The sequence below is a fragment of the Symphalangus syndactylus genome, chromosome 13, assembly GCF_028878055.3.
Source record: "Symphalangus syndactylus isolate Jambi chromosome 13, NHGRI_mSymSyn1-v2.1_pri, whole genome shotgun sequence".
NCBI classification, from domain to species: Eukaryota; Metazoa; Chordata; class Mammalia; order Primates; family Hylobatidae; genus Symphalangus; species Symphalangus syndactylus.
In genome coordinates this window covers 123604011-123620852 of record NC_072435.2, presented here as the reverse complement: position 1 = coordinate 123620852, position 16842 = coordinate 123604011, and the positions used below count along the sequence as shown (strand labels likewise).

Genomic DNA, 16842 nt, shown 5'->3' with positions numbered 1-16842 from the left:
AATAAGTTAATAACTTTCTTATAAATCCTTCTTGTTCAGAAAAACAAACTTCTATATAGCCCCTGCACATAAGAGCAAATGGACCAAATTTGATATTGTAAAAAATGATCAGATTGGATATTTTAAAAATTATTCTTACTACTAAATTCTTTTCATTCAAGTCTTGCTAACCCCTTTCTCTTCAATCTTTATATCCACCATAAAAGCTCTCCTCCTGTTAATACGTAAAGGGCGGAGTGTGGGCACCAGAGCACATGCAGATTCACGTGCACACAGGAAGGTCACAAAGAAGGGGAAGGCCACACACAACCTGATTTGGTTGCAAGACAAATTTTCTATCAAACTCATTAGTAGGCTGAATGCAGTGGCTCATGTCTGTAATCCCAGCACTTTGGGAGGCTAAGGTGGATGGATCACCTGAGGTAAGGAGCTCGAGACCAACCTGGTCAACATGGTGAAACCCCGTCTGTACTAAAAATACAAAAATTAGCCGGGCATGGTGGCAGGTGCCTGTAGTCTCAGCTACTCATGAGGCTGAGGCAGGAGAATTGCTTGAACCCGGGAGGCAGATGTAGCAGTGAGCTAAGATTGCGCCATTGTACTCCAGCCTGGGCAACAAGAGCGAAACTCTGTCTCAAAAAAAAAAAAAAAAAAAAGGAAACTCATTAATACTGGCTCAGAAGTTCTGACAACATTACCTTTGTTTTTATAGGTTCTTACAGTAGAGATAAATTTGCAAAGGCCAGTGTTTGCATATTTTTCTAACAATTAATTCCTTTCCTAATATCAGATGTGATCTCAATCATTCCATAATGCCACACATTTTATTAGCTTTGTCTCTCATATAGGGATTACTTATTTGTTTTTTAGAAGGGCTGAATGAAATTGAAGTTTAATTCCTTCCCACTTGCCCTGCAAGAGAGTCACCATTCTTACTGAAGCTGAGAAGGAAGTTCAAGAAGGAGGAGGAAAACTATCTCTGATCTTCTCCAAAGACGATAATTTATTTACAGCTGTCTCTTCTCATCTTTACCTTTATTATTAAACACACATAGGCACACACACATGCACGCACACATATACACACATGCACACCACACACACACACGCACACACACATACACACACACGGTTTCTTTTGGTCAATCATTCAAATGGTTTCACTGTTTCCTTGGTTTCTTCGAAGATTCCGTGTTGGTTTTATTGGTTCTCTCAATTGCCCCTGTGATTTCCTTCGAACTAATTTTTCTGTTTTTAATTGTTTTCTTTTTTCTACTCACTGTTGCCGTTTTGTTCTGTTTTAAAATTCTCACTTCCAGAATGCATGTATGGTGATGTGTCCTCTACACACCGTTTCAGTGCTTGTCCCAGGATCTATCGGCCTTGTTTTCATTGGGGTTCAACTCTAAATGTTTCTCATTTGTATTACAGTTTCCTGTTTTATATAAATTCCAAATCTATGAAGATTTGGTTTACTTTTAATGTTTCCTGATTTAAAAATGTGTTTTTAGCACTTTGGGAGGTTTGAGGCGGGGGATCACTTAAGCCTGGGAGTTCGAGACCAGCTTGGGCAATATAGCAAAACCCCATCGCTACAAAAAATACAGAATTAGCCGGGTGTGATGGCATGGCCCTGTAATCCCAGCCACTTGGGAGGCTGAGGTGGGAGGATCACCTGAGCCCAGGAGGTTGAGGCTGTAGTGAGCCAATATTGCGCCACTGCACTCCAGCCTGGGTGACAGAGTAAGACCTTGTCTCAAACAGAAAAAAAAAAAAAAAAGTCTTCATACAGGGGAACAACGCACTCTGGCCTACCAAAGGGTGAAGGATGGGAGGAGGGAGGGAGTCAGGCAAAACAACGAATGGCTACTAGGCTTAATACCTGTGTGATTATAAAATAGTCTATACAACAAACCCCCATGATACAAGTTTACTTATATAATAAACCTGCACATGCAACCCTGAACTTAAAATAAAAGTTAGATAAATAAATAAAAAGAATTTATATGGATGAAATCAACTGCTCAAAAAAGTGTTTTGTTTTATATTAATTGTTTAAAGATTTTTTATATCATTAGAAATGATATTTTGCATTTAGAGGAAATGCATATTCTTTCATTTAAGGGAATGCGTTCTATATAAGTCCTTTAGTTAAAATTTGCTCAACTAGTGCTTATTCTTAACTCATTTACATCTGTTTGGCACATCAACTTCCAAGTAAGGTGTGATAAACCTTCCTATTCTTATAATTGTTTGTCAAATTCCCCTAATATTTCTGACAATACATACAGCAACTTACATTTAAATTATGTTCTTAGTTACTTACAATTTTAAATTTCTCACAAACTCGTAGGTTGTTTCTTACATCATTATTTAGTACTCTATTTATATCCAGAACATTTTTGCCTAGAATAGTATTTTCTCTGATATTTAATAAGACTTTATCAGCTTTTCCCTGGTTGGCCTTTATTGTACATACTTTTTCCATTAGTTTTCTCGTATTCTGTCTATATCATTGTATTTTGTCTTCAACTTTTATTTTAAGTTCCAGGGTACATGTGCAGGATGTGCAGGTTTGTTACATAGGTAAACGTGTGCCATGGTGGTTTGCTACCCAGATCATCCCATCACTGAGGTATGAAGCCCAGCATCCATTAGCTATTCTTCCTGATGCTCTCCCTCCTGCTACTCTCCCCCTCCAACAAGCCTCCATGTGTGTTGTTCTTCCTCATGTGTCTGTGTGTTCTCATCATTTCAGCTCCCACTTATAAGTGAAAATATGCGGTGTCTGGTTTTCCGTTTCTGCGTTAGTTTGCTGAGGATAATGGCTTCCAACTCCATCCATGTCCCTGAAAAGGACATTTAAAACTGTATCTTTAAATGGCTTTTGTACTATGCTTGATTTTTTAAATCTAAATATTAGGACACTGTAACATAATTTCAAATTATACGTACTTAACCAGCATAAACTTAAAATACACAATGCCAAATTGTTACAATTATATATTATTATTATTACTTGGAATTTTAACATCACTTGATTTTTAATATTTGTAAATTTAATTATCATTAAATTTATCATTTTTATTATTTTCACACACACACATATATATACACACACATATATACACATATATATATACACACACACACACATATATATATACATACACACACACACACACACACACACACACATATATATATATATAATTTTTTTTTTTTGAGACAGAGTCTTGCCCTGTTGCCCAGGCTGGAGAGCAGTGGCGCAATCTCGGCTCACTGCAACCTCTGCATCTTGGATTCAAGCAATTCTCCTGCCTCAGCCTCCCAAATAGCTGGCACAGGCCACAATGCCTGGCTGTTTTTGTATTTTTAGTAGAGATGGGATTTCACCATGCTGGCCAGGCTGGTCTCAAACTCCTGACCTCATGATCCGCCTGCCTCGGCCTCCCACAGTGCTGGGATTACAGGCGTGAGCCACCACACCTGGCCACTATTTTATATTTTTAAAGCTTGCTTGAATTTACTCACCAAGTGCTATCTAGACACGAGCTTAGACAAATTCTGCTTGGGGTTTTGATGTAAATTCTTGAATCTGAAGGTTCATTTCAAAAAAAATGAACTTTAGATGATGCTTGGATTCAGCTCTTCAGATGCTGCTCCTCTTCGTTCTTCTTCTCTCTCCTTATGGATCATCTGCCTATTTTATCCTTCATGTCTCTTAACTTCTGTGGAATATCTTTCAGGGCTTTGTCCCTCTGTGTTCTGGACAGTTTCCTCAGATTTACGTTCTAGTTTGTTAGTTCTGTTTTCTCCTAAGTCCTTGCTCTTTAAAGAGGAAAAATACATCTCTATGTCTGTCTATGTATACCCCATACCTATATCCACCTACACCTACTCCTGCATCTAAATGTGTATATTCACATAGAGGTACATACATGGGTATACAGTCATTCCCCATTATCTGCAGAAGATACAGTCCAAGACCCTCAGTGTATGCGTGAAACTGCAGATAGTATAAACCTTACATATATTATGTTTTCTCCTGTACATATATAACTATGATAAAGTTTAATTTATAAATTAGGAAGTTGGATATGGTGGCTCTTGTCTGTGATTCCAGTGCTTTGGGAGGCAGAGGCAAGAAGATTGCTTGAGGCCAGGAGTTCGAGACCAGCCTGGGTAACATAGTGAGACCCAATCTCTACAAAAAATTAAAATTGTAAAAGTATAAATTAAGCACAATGACAGACTAGCACTAACAATTAATAGTAAAATAGAACAATTGTAACAATATACCGTAACACAGGTTTTATGAATGTGGTTTCTCTCTATCTCAAAATACCTTACTATTTTTGAACTGTGGTAACTAAAACCAATGAAAGCTAAACCCCAAATAAGGGGGCCCTACTGTGTACATACAGGAATAATTAAACAAGTTTAAAACAACATCATTACTAGCAATAATTACAGTGGTTAACACACAGCTTGGGAGTCACACTGTCTGAGCCATTCTATAAATGTAATAGTAGCATTATTATTACTTAAAATTTTCTAGGGCCAATTATGTGTCTTGCACACGTTATGCAAAACACTCATTGATTTCCTTACAAAACAATTCTGAGGGCAACGCCACTGTAGCACTTATTTTAGAGGGGAGAAAACTGAGGTGCAAAGGATCTGTAATCCAGCTCAGCTTACTCAGGTAGCAAAAGACAGGGCTGAAATTTGAACTGAGCGCGGCCAGAATGCACAGCCTGCCATGCCAGAGTCCTGCACCCAGTAGATCATCAGTGGAAGCTGGTTTGATTAATGAAACAATGAATGAATCATTACTAGTCACATCTGCCATTTCCTGGGAACCTGCAGTCAAGAAATTGCAGGACTTTAGGGGAGCCATCATACACTCACAATACTGATAGGCAGATTGGATCGTTCCTTCTCATGAAGATAAAAAAATGGAGGCCTTGGAGGGGTGGAAAGACTTTGGCCACAGCCAGGTATCAGTAGAACCAGATTTTGGAGCCCAGATTTTCCTGAAGGAGGCAGAAGAGAGAAATCATTTCTGTGATTGTCTCCCTTCTTGGCCACACCCCAACTGAGTTGCTTCTGGAATATATAGGAAGAGCAAGGTCTATAGAAATATAACTCTGGAGAGGGGAGGGCAGGCTGTGTCCACAGCAGTGACATCATGAGAGGGATGCACCAACAACGACAGCACAGAACACAGGGGTGTGTGGAGGAGACAATCACCTGTGAGCAGACCTCATGGAATGTGCTCAAAACAGACTTAGTGTGTTAAGCAATTTTTACATTACTAAAAAGGAATATCTGAGACTGGATAATTTATAACGAAAAGATGTTTATTTGCCTCACAGTTTTGCAGGCTGTACACAAAGCATAGTGCCAGTATTTGCTTCTGATGAGGACCTCAGGAAGCTTACAATCATGGCAGAAGGCAGCCAGTGCATCACACAGGGAGGGTGGGAGCAAGAGAGAGAAGGCGCGAGGCAGTGATAGAGTGAGAGGAGACCAGGCTCTTTTCAACAATCAGCTCTTCTGTGAACTCACTCATTGCCGAGGGAATGGTGCTAAGCCATTCATGAGGGATGTGCTGCCATGATTCAAACAGCTCCCTCCAGACCCCACCGCCAAAACTGGGGCTCCCATTTCAACATGAGACTTGTGAGGGGAAATGTTCAAACTATAATTACCCAGGATGGCATAGACTACGCCTTCCTTGCCAGGGTTCAGGTGTCAAAGAGGAAACAGGGAAAACACAGGCAGTGGTGTCCAGTGGCTAGGCCTATAGTGTGTTTGTGCAGGGGGAAAGGACAAGGGTGGGCAGGAGAGGCAAGATGTAGGGAAAGAGATGCAGAAAAGCCCTTACTCCCATCGGAGCCTCTCTGGAAAAAAATAATGTATTGATCCTGAGATTCCCATTTCTGTGCTGTGTGTGTGTGTGTGTGTGTGTGTGTGTGTGGTCTTCTCATACCGCCTTTGATTTCTCTTTGCAAAGGAAAACTGAAGTCTAATGGCAAACGCACTGGACTTTGCAGAGTTTTAGAGAACGATGTTGATGATTCTCTTGTTAGTCCAACATTATCTTTGTTCAGATTTCAGTTCATGAGGCACGTATCCCAGGGGCCCAACCCAAACAAGAGAAGCTTCACAATTAAAGTCTTACTAACAGAAATCAAAATAGGCCAGTGAGGTTTTTTTCTTTAGACCCTTGAAAGTGAAAGACTGACAATGCGCTCTGAAACGGTGCTCTCTCTTCCTGCACAATTTTCAAAAGCATAGTCACCCCATCTGCAATGATAGTTCATTCGCAAACCGTTTAGTATGTATCTCATTTGTTCCATAATAAGAAACCAGAGACATACTTAAAGTTGCTTGGAAATAAGGATAAGTACTTCAGGAGCCCTAAGTGGACAGAGATAAATAGAGTTGATATTTCTCACACTTCTTGCCAAAGAAGAATAAATAATGCACATCATTCCTTGTACAAAGACCACCATTGATGTAGCAGTTTTTCAAGGGCTAAAAAGTATTACTTTAATCCATATATAATGAGTCTTTTCTCTGTGTCAGGTGCTGTTTTAAGGTCTGAGATGCAGAGGGGACACAGTCTCAATCCCCCTTGAGACTAGTGTCACACAGCAGACATGCGCCCTCTGCACAGTGGGGGCCTAGAAGATGAGTCTGTGTTTGATAGAACAGATTATTTCTTTCTTATTGAGTTGATGCCTATATTCGCTCCTTTTGCTGCTGCATCAAATTACCACTAGCATAGTCTCACAACAGCACACATGTATTACCCTCCAGTTCAGACATCTAAAATGGGTCTTACTGGATTTGGAGGTGAGGTATCACTGCAGATGGGGTGACTATGCTTTTGAAAACTGTGCAAGCAGAGAGAGCACGGTTTCAGAGTGCATTGTCAGTCTTTTCAATTTCAAAGATCTAAAGAAAAATCCTCATTGGCCTATTTTGATTTCCTTTAATAAGACTTTAACTATGAAGCTTTTCTTTTGTGTGGGTTGGGCCCCCGGGATATGTGCCTCATGAATTGAAATCTGAACAAAGGTAATTTTGGACTAACAAGAGAATCATCAACATCATTATCCCTTAAAGGTGTCTTCAAGGCTCAATTTCTTCTGAGGCTCTCAGGTAGAATCTATCTCCTGGCCGTTTTCCATTTCCAGAAGCTTCCAGTGTTCCTTTGCTCATGACCACATCACTCCTATCTCTGCTGCCTTCATCACAGCTCTTCTCACTCTGACCCTCCTGCCTCCTTCTAATAAGGACATGTGTGATTCCAATGGGTCTGCCAGGATAGTCCAGGACAAGCTCCCAGTCTCTCCATTAGATTAACCCTCATCTCAGTCACATCTTCACAGTCTCTTTTGCCATGTAAGATAGCCTATTCATAGGTTCCAAAGATTAGAACATCTTTGACATGTTTGGAGAACAATTATTCTGCCTATGTATTGGGGGCATCGTTGAGGGAATCAATTATTCTGCCTATCACAGTGATCAATATTTAAATACCAGAACATTTACCATTTACACTTTTGGTTAAAATATGGGCTTTAGTTAATAATAACAAATACACCATAATAATAATATACCATACTAACATATAGTAATTATTGCTAATACTAATACCAGTGTATAATATGTACCATACTAACATATAGTAATTATTGCTAATACTAATACCAATGTATAATATGTATTATTAGTATGTATTATTATACATACTAATATATAATAATTATTAGTAACACACATAGTAATGAATAATGTATGTCACACATACTATGCATATGTATAACACTATACTGATGTATAATACTACACTAATATATAATAATTAATAATCATATACCATACTAATGTAAGATGTCAATAATGGGGCACTGGGTATCCCCATTGGGTTTACAGGAACTCTGTACTATCTTTGCACTAATTCTGTAAAGCCAAAAATAAAAGTATTAAAAATGACATTTCCTGCTGCCTTGAAAATGTGGGAAATCAATTAACAGTGGGGAGTGCAAGCATGGAAACAGTTGACTGTATGAGTCTTTATTGGGACACACCCCTTTCCGTTAACTGAAGTCCCTAAAATGACCTGCTTCATTCATTGATGCCATTTCTCTAGTGGCTTATGGAATTTGAGATTGTGACTCTTGAATAAAGTAATTGAACAGCCAATTATGTAATTACCTCTGCGCTCTGCACCATGGAGAAAGAGGTCCGTAAGTTCCCAGTGTGTCCTTGAAGGGGAATCTTGCCTCTTCTCAGGCTCAGGTTGGTCCCTCAGAGTCCCTCCAAGTCAGATGGAGAGTCAACGACAGATGTGCAGGCAGGTGAAATTTCTTCTTCTCACTGTACTTTAAAGATTATAGTAATTTCAAGCTCTATTAAATGAGGATGCATCTTTGCTGGTTGATGTCCCTATTTTTCTGGTTAAGTGCATTTGTTTCCAGGAGCTGATGTGCTAAGAGGATCGTTGCCTAAGATCTAGACAAGTCATCCCAGTTATTGTGTGGGAGGGAAGGGGAAAAGGAGGTGGGTTGTTAAAAGCTGGTGAAAAATATGCCTGTGGCTAAGAATAATGTAAATCCTGGTATTATAACTTTAAGCCAGGTGCTGAGCCATTACAGTATTCAATTATTTTGATGCTTCAAGGCAAATGTTTCCAGGTCTGAAATTCTAGTCTACTTGACATTCAACAAATGATGTTGTGTTTTCATGGAAAGATGCCCATTTATGAAGGGAAGAATTCATGTCATTCAGCTTGTTCCCTGCCTGCCATCAGCACCCCCATTAATACACCTGTTACTGATGTAAGGTAGTCACATTTAATGTTTTATAAAGGAGAAAGAGTCTACAGCCTTCTGGGGAGATATTGCAAGGTCAGGGAAGGCCACATCAGGAGAAAATCAGCCGTTCTTCCTATTCTATTTTGAACTAGGAATCTTGGAACTGTAACCAAATTCTGTCATTTTCCTTACCTTTATTCCTGCACATAGTTGCTTCTTAGCTAAGTTAACCTTGTCTCTTAACCTTCCTTGATGAAAATTAAGAAGCAGGAACAGAGTCTGAAGATCTGAAAGCCATATGTAACTTTCTAGATTACATATAAAATACCTGCCTTATAATCATAACTATCATTCGCTAAACACCTTTCACGGGCAAGATACTGTACCACACACTTTTCATACAGCATGCCACTAACTTCTCATCAAAATCCTTTGATGATATTAACCCACATTTATCTTGTGAAGCAGTCAGCAAACCACAGTCCTGAGGTCAAATCTGCCCCACAGCTTGTTTTCGTAAATGAAGATTCATTGTACCACAACTGTGCCCATTAATTTCTGTATTTTGTATGGCTATTTTCCCATGAAAAGAAAAGAATTCAGTAATTCAGTGGCTGCAATTCTGTCCCGGTAGTCAAGAATGTTGAAAATATTTCGAAGTCTCACCTTTTACAGAAAAGAACTGGCAAACCCCTGATCTAGTACCATGTCTTAAGAAATACATGAAGACTAATTCATTTAATCCTCCCTCATAACTTGGCAAGCACATATTACTATTTTCCCAGTCTTGCAGATAAGAAAATGAAAGATACAAGGAGTTAGCTTGCACAAGGTCAAAGAGCTTACAAATAGTAGAGACAGCAATGAGATCCAACCCTCTACTCCATAGCTGGTTATCTTTAGACCACAGAACATGACAATCACCTGCACTCAACAGCCCAATCTATTTTCCTACTACCAAACTTCTTTATCAAATATGTGTGTTTATTCTTTCTAAAAGAGATGTAATGTGCTCGCAAAACCATCAGTCTGTAGGAATTCAATATATATGGGCCTATATCAGCATACAGATACATGCTTTGTAACATGAGGACATTATAACCTTTAAACTTCTGTTTCTGTCATTTTTATTCCTCTGAATAGTTTCTTTCCTAATTTGTTTCCCACACTTACTCATTTAATAAACTTTGAAATCAACTCACTAATACTCATGCTTAATGAGAACAGCACAGGCTCCCCCAGGCTCCAAAGAGTTACATTGTTTAGTTTCCTTTTAAAGATATATCACATGTTTCCAATAATTTTATTCTAGAGGGCAGTAGGATATGTTTCCAATAGAATAAAGCTTTTGGCTATCTGGAAGTGTCACAAGTGAGCTATATGTTGTGGTACTTAAGAGCAGGGCTGGGGCTGGGCTGCTGGGGTTTGAATTCACATTTCATTACTTAATAGCTCTGTGGTTTAAGAAAGTTAGTTAATTTCTCTGAGCCTCATTTTCTTTGTCTAAAATGAGTACCGTCAAATGCTAGATAACAGTGCCTGTTACATATTAAGAACTATGTATCGGCCGGGCGCGGTGGCTCACGCTTGTAATCCCAGCACTTTGGGAGGCCGAGGCAGGCGGATCACGAGGTCGGGAGATCGAGACCATCCTGGCTAACACCATGAAACCCCGTCTCTACTAAAAATACAAAAAAATTAGCTGGGCGTGATGGCGGGTGCCTGTAGTCCCAGCTACTCGGGAGGCTGAGGCAGGAGAATGGCGTGAACCTGGGAGGCGGAGTTTGCAGTGAGCCGAGATCGTGCCACTGTACTCCAGCCTGGGCGACAGAGCGAGACTCTGTCTCAAACAAACAAACCATGTATGAGCCCACTAATATGTGAGGGAGGTAGAACTGTGCTTAAACATATTACTGTATTCCTTGACTCCATAAACTACAAGGATTATCAATCTCCTCAGGGTATCTGAACATTGTAATTATGAACATGTTTCTTGACAGTGTGGTGAAATTTGTAGATAAACATAAGATCTGCTGCATTCTGTAGAGCTATTTGCTCCTACATTTAATGGCCCAAACGGAGGTGTTTGCATTATTTTCCAGAGTTTTCTTATTGTCCATTGTCATTTCCTGTATACTTCGCTCTGTTTCATTTTATAACTTGCTATTTCTGATCCGCTGTGGTTTTGTAAACCAGAAAGCCAAACTCAGAAGATTCATGTGCAGAACAAGTTGTTAGTTTTTCAAGGATGAGTTTTCGAGTTTGCACGAGGTATTTTCATTTCGAATTTTCCTCCATTGTTCTGGATAGTTGGGGGACCACAAGTTTCCTAGGCTCGTAAAGACATTTAGCACCCCCCAAAACCTGGGCAGCCAAAACAGAACATTGACTCATTTGACCCTGAATCTCCAGGTGATGGATAACATTCTTCACACTCGCATCTTTTCATGGTGGCGCACTCAGGCTCCCCTCAGAGTGTATGGGCCCGACACTGTCCAAGCAAACCCACGACTGCCAACCCTCATCCCAGCCAGGGAAATTGTGCTGGATTCTTCACGAACCAGCACATTTCATTTATGACACCCAGTGATTAATCTCACCACCTCACTGTGAGTACCATCATTGCCAAATTACAGCATACTTGGAGTCCTAGTTACATTCATTGATTCAATTTTAGTGTGACTGAGTTATTGACATGGATGTGAATTAACTTATTTGTCGGCAGCCAAAGGCCAGTAATAGAATTTAGAGAGAAATTATGTCTAGATAACGCTCAGCATGGGTGAGAATGTCTGATTTCAGAGACTTAACACAACAAGGAGAGGTCTCCTGGGGCTTGCCAGTAGGCAGAGGTTCTCTGGCATATTATCCTTAGCCATCGTCAGCACCTTGGATGCACTATCAGGGTAGTAGAAAACTGCAAAAGAAGTAAGAAACACAGCATGTGAATTTTTTTGCATGGGTAGAACTACTTAGAATTCTAGGAAAGGAATCTATTTTATATCAACAAAATCAAACACTTGCTTTATTCCTCAGGCCAAGGTTCCGTATATTAAATATGACAAAATACAACTGGTTCAAATATCATGCTAAGTGAAATATGCCATTCACAAAAGAAAAATACTGTATAATTCTTCTTATACGAGGTACCTACAATGGTCAAATCCACAGAGACAAAAAGCAGAATGGTGCTTGCTGGGGGCAGGGGAAATAGGAATAGCATTTGGTTTTGCAAGGTGAAAATAGTTCTGGAGATCAATTGCACAACAGTGTGAATGTGCTGTACACTTACCAATGATTAAGAGAGTAAATTTTTATGTTATGTATATTTAACCACAATTTAAGAAATTCCACAAAGTTTAGTATCTTAAAAGACGAAACCAACCAACCAAATATGAAAACACTAACTGGTTTAGACAATAAATCTGAAGTCACTAGATGCTTTTAGCAGGGCTTGTTTCATGTAGAGAATTAAAGGTTGACTCAATGAAGGAAGGACTGAGCAGGCAAAGTCAGAAAGGCTGATATAAATCTTGCAAATTATGTTGGCACCCAAGTGGCTGATGCCCAGGAGAAAGTCAGGAAACTGTGGCACCGCTTCATGCTCACCATCCACCAAGGCCCACACGCATTTCTGCACCTGCCACTGGAGACCAGTGCCTTCCCTGCTTTTTACCTTTTAAACCTCATGCACCTGACGTTCACTTGGAGACAAAAATTAGGACTCTACTAGCAAGGCAGCCTAGATCATCCTTAGATAGAGTTTTAGAAGCACAGAGGTAGCATTAAGGCTTAATAAACAATCAGGTACAATCTCCACTGGAATTTTTTTTTTTTTTTTTTTGAGACGGAGTTTCGCTCTTTTGCCCAGGCTGGCGTGCAATGTCTTGGTCTCAGTTCACTGCAACCTCTGCCTCCCAGGTTCAAGTGATACTCCTGCCTCAGTCTCCCTAGTAGCTGAGATTACATGTGCTCACCACCATGCCTGGCTAATTTTTGTATTTTTAGTAGAGACAGGTTTCACCATGTTGGCCAGGCTGGTCTCAAACTCATGACCTCAGATGATCCGCCTGCCTCAGCCTCCCAAAGTGTTGGGATTACAGGCTTGAGCCACCACATCTGGCCATCCACTGGAATATTAAGAAGTGAAAATTAAGCAAAGCCACGTTTTTTGAAATTACCACCATATTTAGAGAAAATACAGCAAGTGTGAGGTAAGAGAGGAAGGTAAATGAGATGGAGATAGGCACTTCACTATGGACATTAAGCTCTGACTGTGTTCCACAAAGAACATCAAACTGGTGATACAAAGATGATTTTTAGGAAATAGAGTAGACTATGAAAAAATAGGAATTAATTTTAATGAGTATTGAAGATCATACAATTAGCGCAGAAAATTGTGATTTCAGAGATGTTATTGATGATGGCTGCTAAATTTGGTAGTAATGAGTTCATGTATCTTCCACAGACAACAACATATTTTAATTCCAGGGCCCAGGAAGGAAACAAATAAGCTTCCTCTCCCACCAACAAAAGAAATATAAAAGAAGATTTCCAAAGTTTGGGAACCACAACATTGGTGACTCACAGCTATTTGCAAATACTTTTCTGTTACATCTTGTTTGTTTGTTTATTAACAGAAAAAGTTGCAAATAAATTGTGGACAAGTAGTTTTAGCAGCTTTATTGAAGTATAATTAACATACACTAAACTGTGCACATTGAAAGTGTGCAGTTTCCTAAGTTTTGCTATATGTATGCACCTGTGAAAAACTCCCTTCAATCAAGACAATGAGCCCATCCATCTTCTCAGAAAGATTTTTTTTTTTTTTGGGACGGAGTTTTTCTCTTGTTGCCCAGGCTGGGGTGCAATGGTGTGATCTCGGCTCACCGCAACCCCCGCCTCCTGGGTTCAAGCGATTCACCTGCCTCCACCTCCCTAGTAGCTGAGATTACAGGCATGAGCCACCACGTCTGGCTAATTTTTGTATTTTTAGTAGAGACGGGGTCAGAGAGATTTTTCACCTTGATTTGTAATCCCTCCCTCACACCCCTCCATACCACCCTCCTCAGACAACTGCTCCTCTGCCTCCTGTGACTATAAATGAGGTTGCATTTTTCTCAGACATCATTTAAAGAAATCTTAGGATGTGTACTATTTTTTTGGTCTGGATTTCTTTTTTTTTTTTTTTTAGACAGGATCTTGCTGTGTTGCCCAGGCTGGAGTGCAGTGGTGCAATCACAGCTCACTGCAGTCTTGAACTCTTGGGCTCAAGTGATCCACCCACCTCAGCCTCCTGAGTAGCTTGGACTGCAGGTGTGTGCCACCACAGCTGGCTAGTTTTAAGTATTTTTGTAGAGACAGAGTCTCACTATGTTGCTGAGGCTGGTCTCAAACTCCTAGCCTCAAGCCATCCTCCTGCCTTGACTTCCCAAAGCCCTGGGATTATAGGGGTGAACCACTGCACCCAGCCTGGATTCTTTTACTCAGCATGGCTATTTTACACTTCATCCATTTTATTCCTAATATTTAATAAAATATTCAATATTAAAATATTGAATAATATTTTGTTTCTTTTTATTGTTGATTAGTATTCATTGTACGAAGATACCACTCTCTGTGCATCCATTAGCCTGTTAAGGGACACTTGGCTGGCTTCCAATTTGGGGCTATCCACAAATAAGGCTGCAGTGAAAATCCATGTGCCGGCTTCTATGGATATACCTTTTCATTTATTTTGGGCAAATGCCTAGGATGGTTGGATCATATGATAGGCATATGTTTAACTCGAAGAAATTGCCAAAGTATTTGCATTCCAAAGTCGTTGTGGAGTATTTCTTTCACGTTCCTGACATTAGTCTTTTTATTTTTATTTATTTTTTTTGAGATGGAGTCTCACTCTATGGCCCAGGGTGAAGTACAGTGGCATGATCTCGGCTCACCGCAACTTCCGCCTCCTGGATTCAAGTGCTTCTCCTGTCTCAGTTTCCTGAGTAACTGGGATTGCAGGCGTCCACCACAATGCCCCGCTAATTTTTATATTTTTAGTAGAGACAGGGTTTCGCCATGTTGGCCAGGCTGGTTTCGAACTCCTAACCTTAGGTGATCCACCTGCCTCGGCCTCCCAAAGTGTTGGGATTACAGGCGTGAGCCACTATGCCTGGCCCCATTCGTCTTTTTAATTTTAGCTATTTAAATAGATGTGTAGTAATCTCTCTCTATGTAATAATCTCTGTATGTAGTAATCTCTTTTTCTAATGGTTAATGGTGCAGAATACCTATTTGTGTGCCTTCTTTCCATATATCTATGTTGGTGAAGCACCTGTTCAAATTTTCCTTCCTTTTTTCACTCATGTCATTTTTTTTCTTCTTGAACTTTGAGAATACTTTATATTCTAGATACAAACTTCTTGTCAAATTTATGATTGCAAATGTTTTCACCCAGTCTGTGGCTTGCATTTTTATTCTCTTTAGTTGTGTTTTATATAAAAAGCATGTTATGATTTTGATTAGTGCTAATTTTGTTCTTTTTTTTTTCAACGTTGTGGCTATTCTAGGTCTTTTGCCTTTCCTTATAAATTTTAAAATCAGTTTGTTAATTTCTATTTAAAGTGTCTTCATGGATTTTGATTGGGATTTCATTAAATCATAAATTGATTTGGGAAAAATCAACATGTTAACAATATTGAGAGTTCTCGTCTATGAACATGATAGATCTCTTTATTTATAATTTTCCCAGCAAAGTCTTATAGTTTTCAACGTAGGTCTTTCCCATTTTTATTATTTATCCCTAAGTATTTTATATTCTTGATGCATTATAAATGGAATTTCAATTTGGATGTCTGACTGTTCTTTGGAAGTATGTAGTATCTTTGAATTTCAATTTGGATGTCTGATTGTTCTTTGAAAGGATTTTTGTAGTTTGATTTGCTGAATCTTGTGCTTGGACCCTGTAGGTGTTTTAAGTAGTTCCAGTAGGTTTATGATAGAGTCGATTGAATTTCCTACATGGAGTTTTTCTGCTCTCTATATATTGTATAAATAAAGGCAGTTTTCCTAATCCCATTCCATCTGGGTGCCTTTTATTTCTTTTAATTGCCTTATTGCACTGGCTAGAACTTCCAGTACAATGTTGAATACAAGTGATCTAAACAGGCATTTTTGTCTTATTCTTGATTTCATGGAGAAAGCATTCAGACTTTACCAGTAAGAACGATGCCAACTGTTGGTTTTTCGGTAGTTGCCTCTTACAGATTGCAAGGATCTTCCCTGATGATTAGTTTGGTTAGAAGTTTATTTATTTATATTTTAATCAGGAATGAATGCTGAATTTTGCCAAATGCTTTTTAACATCTAGTGAGATTATCCTATGATTTTGTATTTTAAGTTTGTTAATATGAAGTAAATAATTGATGAATATATAAATTTTAAACCAACTAGGCAATCCTAAGATGAACAACACTGGATCTGGTGGTATTATGATTTTTTACACTGTTAGATTCAGTTTGCTAAAATTTTATTTAGAATTGTTATGTTTATGTTCATGAAGGATATCGGTTCTTAGGTTTATTTTCTTGTAAAGTTTTGTCTGGTTTTTGTATTCTGGCCACGTTGGCCTCATAGTTTCCTTTTTTCAATGTTTTAAAGTAAATTTATAAAATGAGTATTGTGTCTTTCTTAAATATTTGGCAGAATTCAACGGTGAAACCATCTGGAACTGGAATTTTCTTTAAAGAACTTTTTAAACTAATAATGCAAATTTCCTTATTAGATATAGGGCTGTTGAAGTTAGCTCTTTGTTCTTCACTTGAGCTTCAGTAGTTTTGTTTTTCAAGATTTTTTTTCTATATATGTTTTCAAATTTACTGCTACGTAACTGTTTATAATATTGTTAGCAGCCTTTTAGCGTCTTTAGAATGTGTAGTGATGCCATCTCTCTGCTCCCTGGTATTATGAATTTGTGTGCCTTTTTTTCTTGATCAGTGTGAAAGGTATTTATCAATACTTT

At 38.9% G+C, this 16842-nt stretch overlaps 1 long non-coding RNA gene across 5 annotated transcripts in view; it reads right to left on the bottom strand.

Annotated features, from left to right (window-relative positions):
- LOC129460122 (uncharacterized) overlaps positions 1-8518 on the bottom strand; it is a 57476-nt gene extending 48958 nt beyond the window's left edge. For all 5 annotated transcript variants that reach the window (XR_010115173.1, XR_010115174.1, XR_010115175.1 and 2 more), the window contains exon 1: positions 8236-8518. This is a non-coding gene — a long non-coding RNA (uncharacterized lncRNA). The remainder of the gene's footprint in view (positions 1-8235) is intronic.
- Between the last annotated feature and the right edge of the window lie 8324 nt (positions 8519-16842).